The sequence below is a fragment of the Alosa pseudoharengus genome, unplaced genomic scaffold (genome assembly GCF_046254945.1).
Source record: "Alosa pseudoharengus isolate Yale_2024_CS ecotype anadromous, Long Island Sound unplaced genomic scaffold, YU_APseudo_1.1 YU_APseudo_1.1_scf_10, whole genome shotgun sequence".
In the NCBI taxonomy this organism is placed as follows: Eukaryota; Metazoa; Chordata; class Actinopteri; order Clupeiformes; family Clupeidae; genus Alosa; species Alosa pseudoharengus.
The window spans coordinates 7,698,937-7,705,826 of NW_027468565.1; the positions used below are offsets into that span (position 1 = coordinate 7,698,937).

The 6,890-nt window shown below is 42.8% G+C and overlaps 1 long non-coding RNA gene across 1 annotated transcript; it reads right to left on the reverse strand.

Moving 5' to 3' along the window:
* Positions 1-5,354: 5,354 nt before the first annotated feature.
* On the reverse strand, positions 5,355-6,535 carry LOC143139331 (uncharacterized). The gene is made up of 5 exons (XR_012990380.1): positions 6,372-6,535; positions 6,165-6,226; positions 5,965-6,060; positions 5,730-5,854; positions 5,355-5,639 (listed from the first exon to the last, which is right to left on the reverse strand). It is a non-coding gene; the product is annotated as an uncharacterized LOC143139331 (long non-coding RNA).
* Between the last annotated feature and the right edge of the window lie 355 nt (positions 6,536-6,890).

A 6,890-nucleotide genomic window follows, 5' to 3' on the forward strand; every position in this document is an offset into this window, starting at 1 on the left:
TACTGTGGAAACTGCTGGAGCTCATCACATCACTTTGAGCGCAGAGTAAATCGTCCCCTGTTTTAATGTTACAACAAATTCACAACTTGTTTGACAGAAAAAATGACAAGTTGATCGCTGTTAGAGAATGTTGCCCACATAATTAGCATCTGTTTTCAATGCTTAGCATCATTGTAGCCTAAATTTAGCAACAGTTTACCAGCTTGTGCTCTCTCCCTCACACACACACACTCACACCATGCGTAGGCTGCATGCACACATGCGGAGAATTAATAATGATTTACATATACTGTAGAGAGTCCTGTAAAAGTAGCCTTTACTGTTTGTGAAGCTGTCCTACTGTAAAACTAAACATAGCCTTCTGATAAACTTAAATAAGTTTGCTGCATTTGCAAATGTAGGCTACTCTGATTCTGTGCAGATTATTATAGGCTACGTTTGGAAATTATCACCAAAAGTCAGTATGAAGGCTTTAGTAGGCTATTTAAGCTACAAAGAACTGCAGTATTGCCAGGATGACTATAGGACCCTTGCCTGGGAGGTAAGTATATCTCAATTTTGACTAAAAATAAGCTTCCTTTGTGTTAGTAGGAAAGCCTATTAAATTCATGCAGTGAGTATAGGCCTACTTATGCCTATGTGTTTGAATGTTGCTGAATAGTGGCTGCTACAACAATTGAGGGAGAGAGTGTTGGTTCTACTAGCCTAGAAATCTAGACGCGCCCCTAGCGGCAGCTGCCAGGGCTAGTCTAGCAACTCTCCGTTGGCTTGTGAGCTCCAGGAATCGAAACTTAATCAGGCCAATGAAATCGTGTATAGCAGCGGTTCCCAAACTTTTTCCCCCGCGTACCACCGCCTACATTCCGACTCGGCTCGCGTACCCCCACCATCCGACACATAAACACATAAAAACGTAACGCATTCTATAACCCCCCCCCCCCCAGTCACTTAAAAACGTATGAAAAGTAGCCTGCATAGTAGCCTAACTACATCCACATACAATATCTTATAATAGGCCTACAACAACGCCTGACAAGGATGTATTCGTTTGGACAACATTAGGCTATACAGCCTAGAAAGACTAAACAGGCTACCTTTAGTTTGTTAAATGTAAAGCCTAGCTTAATGTTACCTTTCTTGCCCATCTGAAATAACTCCTAGCTTTGCTCCTTCCCTCCTTTCTGTTTTTGTTGTTTTCAAAAACCTGTTATATCCGCGAAACTTTCCCCCCACGGACCACGGACCATCCAACGCATTCAAAAGTAGCCTAACGCATTCTATTAGCTATTCCAGGCGTCATGTTTAATAAGCTGCCCTTTTTTTGATGAACACATACAGAGTTTATAAATGATATTTTTTAATTTCATGTTTCCATATCATTATGACCTGATTCGAAATTATGTATTTATTCATGAATTAATTACAAAAGATTTAAAATGTTCATTTTACACCTGTCCGCCATAGCACTTTTCATCTCGCGTACCCCCTAGAAGCAGCTCGCGTACCACAGTTTGGGAATCCCTGGTGTATAGAGTCGTTAGGTAGGCTTAACATAATGATTGATGGCAGAGTTGCAACGGTTTGGCTTGAATTCCCTGCTACTTGAAAACAAATAAGATAGATGTTGCTGCTGGCGAACAGTGTGACACGAGTTAAGCTTTTATTAAGTTGGCAAACGTTTGAACTAGCCAACTAGCTCCGCTGGTGGGAAAGGCATGGGACTCATAGCGCTGCCGCTGTCCTATTGCGTGCAGAGGGAATTTGAAAGACAACTGATTATCCCGCCCCTCGGACTGAGCACTGCGAACGGTGAGTGCCCAGACCCTACATTTTAATGTGGGTCTGGCTCGTCAGGCTATGGTCCTACAGTATGCAGGGCCGGCCCGAGGCATAAGCGAACTAAGCGGCTGCTTGGGGCCTCCTGGCCACCAGGGGGCCCCCAATCGAGTTTCTTTTTTTTTTTTACATAATAAATAACGTAAACAAGTGACATCAATGAATGAATAAATGAAACAATTATCATTCAAATCAAGAAAATTATGATTTCATGATTAATATGCCTGCCTACTGCTACTGTGTCTGCCAGCCTTTGAGTCACGCGCATAAAGTAGACACCTCGGGTGCATATACAATTCGTGCAGACACTGCATCAAGTTCAACAATCGGAAGAGACGGTAATGTTCAGACAAGTCACAAAAAAGGACGTATCCCTCTGGTGCCGAAAACAGAACGAAGAAAATGACAGAGGAGGAGAAAAACGAGCAAGATACAGGTATGTTTTGCATGATTATTTACAGTATGTTTTGTGCTTGAGGTAGCTAGCTAGCTGTCATGATCTAATATAAGCCATCACCAGAGCTAAATCTCCGCCATCAACAGAGCAATGTCTCCCATTAATATATATTTATCTAGATGTATTTCAGATGTCAAGGATATTGGGATTGTTTTGGATGTTCAATCAAGCATGTACCCTAGCTCTAGGTGGGCTTATTATGTCGTAAATTAAAGTTAGCTAGCTGACTGAAGTGGACATTAGCACTACAGTAGCTACATGAAAACGTAGCTGAAGGCAAATTTACCACAGAGGGATTGTTTCTGATTTCGCACCTGAAAGTGTTGATAGTTTATTACTGCTCTATAATATGTGACATAGTGGTAAGTCTGATAGCAACAACAGACTAAGCCCAGGCTCCCAGTCCCAACCCAACCCACTGACTAGCGCGACTCTGGGCATCGGTAACGTTCCAGCTTCATAGGCAAAGATGGAACAGTACGTCCGCTCTGCTCTAAGATCTTTGGAGAGAGATGGTAGTGTTTGAGAAAATATACCATGTTGGGTGGGGAGACTTCTGTGATGGAAAATAAATTTACATTTGATTAAGATAGTGGCAAGTGATGTAGCGGTGCTACCCTAATATTTAGGCTGCAGTAGATCACCATATTAAGCGTTCACCATACTGCAATTAAGTATACTCTTTTGAGTATGCCTCATTTGCCAATAGAATATGAATTGTTACATGTGGAATTGCTTGTTATTTGAGTGTAAGTAATGATAGCAAAATAAACTCATTCTGCTCGATCAACTATGCACTTATGCAATATTTTTTTTTTTTCAGAGACACTGTTGAAGTCCTTTGGAGCACATCTCTACCTCTACCTAACTCTACCTACCAGAAGGTGAGGTTTTCTTGATGGCAAATGGTTACATAGCCTGTTAATATGACACGACACATTTAACATCGTTTTTTTTTTTTATGTATTTATTTAATCATTGCAGATTCGTCCACTGCAGAGTTGCAGATGCCTAAAAACCAGGAACGAAGTAAGAATAATTATCTATTTTTTGGGACATTTTATTTTTGATTATTAATGTTTGTCTATTTTGTTTTTATTTTGTAGTAGAAAATTGCTCATTTAATGCACATTTGCGGATTTGTTCAGCAAATCTGTTGGAAAAACAAGTCATTAAACTGATGTACTTGTTTACAACCAATACAAATGCTGTTGTATTTTGTTATTTGTCAATTCAGCTTCAGTAAACCACCCTTAGTGCTTCACTTTGAATATGAATGTTTCAAATAAATCTGTGATTTTAGTACCCTCTAAGATTAAAAGGTGACAGAGTTGGTGTAAATAACAACTATATTAATACATTGGTTTACCAAGCAAATGGGGCCAGAAGTCTAGATTGGAGCCCCAAAACATTTTTGGCATGTGAGCAAGGATGGATTACTGAATGAGCCTACCGAGCCCAAGAGGTCAAGGGACCCTGAACCCCAAGTAGTTGTGTGAATTCACTACCAATAAGTCAAAAAGCAAAAGGCTATGAAACTGAACAAATTTAGGTACTGCCCTTCTCCAGCTGACCATCCCAAAAATGCACCAGAATACAGGAAATCACATCTAACCCCCCCCCACCCACACACACACACACACACACCCGTTTGTACCCACATTTGCACAAAGAGGGTAGGGGGAGAGGGTCCTTATGCATCTGTGTCCAGGGGGACAGTAGTTCATAATCAGTCGCTGTATTAATACATAACCTCACTGTATTAATTTATAATATGACATTATAGTGTGAAGTTGTCAATTATCACCAAGCACAGGTGACTGCGTTGTGGGAGGGGGCCCCCAAATCAAATTCTGCTTAGGGCCCCCAAAAGGCTTGGGCCGGCACTGACAGTATGACCGTGACAATAATGATTTTGAAGCTTAGCCTACCCGTAGGCTAACCATTTATTTCATATTGTGCGAACATTTTTTTTTTTTTTTAATGTAGGCTATTGGGAGTTGGGGGCCTGTGCCCCAGCAAAGCTCTAGATCTAGAATCGCCCCTGACCTAGCCCCGCATCATCAGACACGGACACAGGGATAAACTATGCTGCCCGCACATGTAGCCAGCCACGTCGCAGCTGTGGCAACTGTGGCTCCTCTTCTCACATGAGCAGAGCCCCAACATGCCCTGCCAGAGGACAAGCATGCCAGCGCTGTGGGAAAGACAACCACTTTGCCAAAGTCTGTCGTTCTGCACCGGCTGGGGTCGGCCCAGGGTCAGGCCCACGACAGGCTGGGGCTAGCTCGTCAGCCCCAACACCAATACACTCAGTCAGCTCTGCCCGTGTGTCCTTCAAGACGTGCACGGTGGAATTAGATGGGGTCTGTGTACCGGAGCGGCTTTATCTCTTCTCAACTGGGCCACACACTGCATTAAAAGTGTGATTTTCGTCCCCGTAAACGACCGGAGATCTCCCTCATTTTCGGTAGTTGACGACAATTTGCAACCCGCGCTTGTCGCCGTTTGTCTGTGCCACAAATTGTCGGAACCGAACAATGACGTATGTGGAGAGCTTGCAGAGTGCTAATGGCCCTAATTAGCATGTGAATGCAGCGAAACCGCGGCTGGCAAGGCCTGGCTTGAATATCCTTACTCAGTATTGGATGAAACCACTACTTTCAAACAAGTAAAATCACTCCTGATTGGCAGCAAAACCACACCTTGCCAGGCCAGGCTTGAATTTCCTTACTCAGTATTGGATGAAACCACAACTTTCAAACAAGTAAAATCACTCGTGATTGGTTGGCAGATCTGTCACTATTCGTCACCCTGCCTCATAATAAATGTATATATATAAATATATATTTATTTATTTATTCATATTAAGCTGTATATTCATGTCATTGTTATCCTATGTAGGCTACTACACTATTATTAGGCTACCATCAAGGACATGAATGAATTTATAGAGGAAATGAACATTTGCCAGGAACATGTTTATGCAAAGAAAGAGCTTTATTAAAACAAACACAACTATATACAAAGCGAGGATCTGCCCACACATGGGTAGAGGATGATCCAAAAACTACAACTCAGTGAACTGTCCGTTTGCCTCCTCGGGGTTGTAGGTAACTGGCGGCGTTCTTTTTCCGAGGCAGGTCCGTTGTGCAGACGCGTGGCTCTGTACTTCAGATGTCGCCTCTTACCGGGACTGCAGCTTCGCACAGAGTTCAGAGAGCTCCGGCCTACGAAATGACGGCGACCGTACAATCCATCCAGAGACCCCACCAACAACGCCATCTTCTTCGTCAGACAGTTCCACCTCGTCATCTGCTAGCACACTCTGTCTCGATTCCAGCAGCTGTAAAAAAAAAACAATGAATCAGTACTGTGCGATGATGCACTGCGTATGGACACAACACATCTATCAATGCACCAAATAAAGTCTTACCCTCTTTCTTCTCGCTTGACTCCGAGCTGAACTCTTCACAGCTTCCGCCCGCAATGAGTTTTCTGGCTGGGTAGGCCTATACCTAAAGCTCCTGCGTACCGTCTCGTAATATGTCTTACAGGCGGCTGGAAAACAATTAAATGAGAGTGGTATGAATAAAAATCAAACGCAAGTCACAGTAACATTAAACAAGGAAGGAGAAACAGTAAAAAAAAAAAAAAAAAAAGTCACTTACACACAATGTCGTCTTTCAACATAGTGTAAATCTGGACTTGCAGATATTGCTCCGAGCAAATAGGAGGCCACCGCCTCATTATGAGGCGAGATTAGTCTGTGAAAACAAAATGTACAGTTATGATCGGTATCTATCCTATGGTATCTATACGTATCTATTTCCTTATACCGCAGAATGAAAGGATTATCTTTAAATCTTACCCTTGCTCCGGTTCGTAGCGCCTGCAATTTGTCTCCGAGTTGTGAAGACGGTGTACTGCTTCCTGTAAATGACGACACAAAAAAATACACTTTAATAAAGCTGGTTCTGCTCACTTGTTCTTTTGCAAGGCTACTAGGCTACTCTTAGCTTTGCTTTTAGGCTAGGGTACTTTTAGCTTAGCTAGCAGTCATCGAACATATTCTTACCGCAAGCCTTCTCTTCTTAAAGTTTGTCTCTCCCGCACAGTTTTTCGACTCCAGAGCAGCCCACCGGTCCTTAATGGACAGCAACCTAGAGTTTACCTAATTGCTTGAATGACTTGCAGACAGCTCCGAGCAAAGAGGAGGTCACGACCCCATTAAGAGGCAAAGTTATTCTGTGAAAACAAAATGTTCAGTTAAGATCGGTATCTATCAACGTAGCTTATCTATTTCCTTATAGCCTACAGCAGAATGAAAGCATAGTAGGCTATTCTTTAAATCTTACCATTGCTCCGGTAGCGCCTATGTGTCTCGGAGTGAACCCTGGTAGGCTACGGCTGGCTCTGATTTCCCGAAAGCAGATGTCCATTCTCCTGGCGAGACAAGTAACCACTCATCTGGCACTAGATCCAATGCTCTCCATTCTTCCAAGCAAAAAGGTAAGTGCTCGTTTAAAGGTCCCCTCTTCTAGAAATGAGCGCAGACGATTGCGGGCGCGTTGTTTATGATTCACATCCACATACA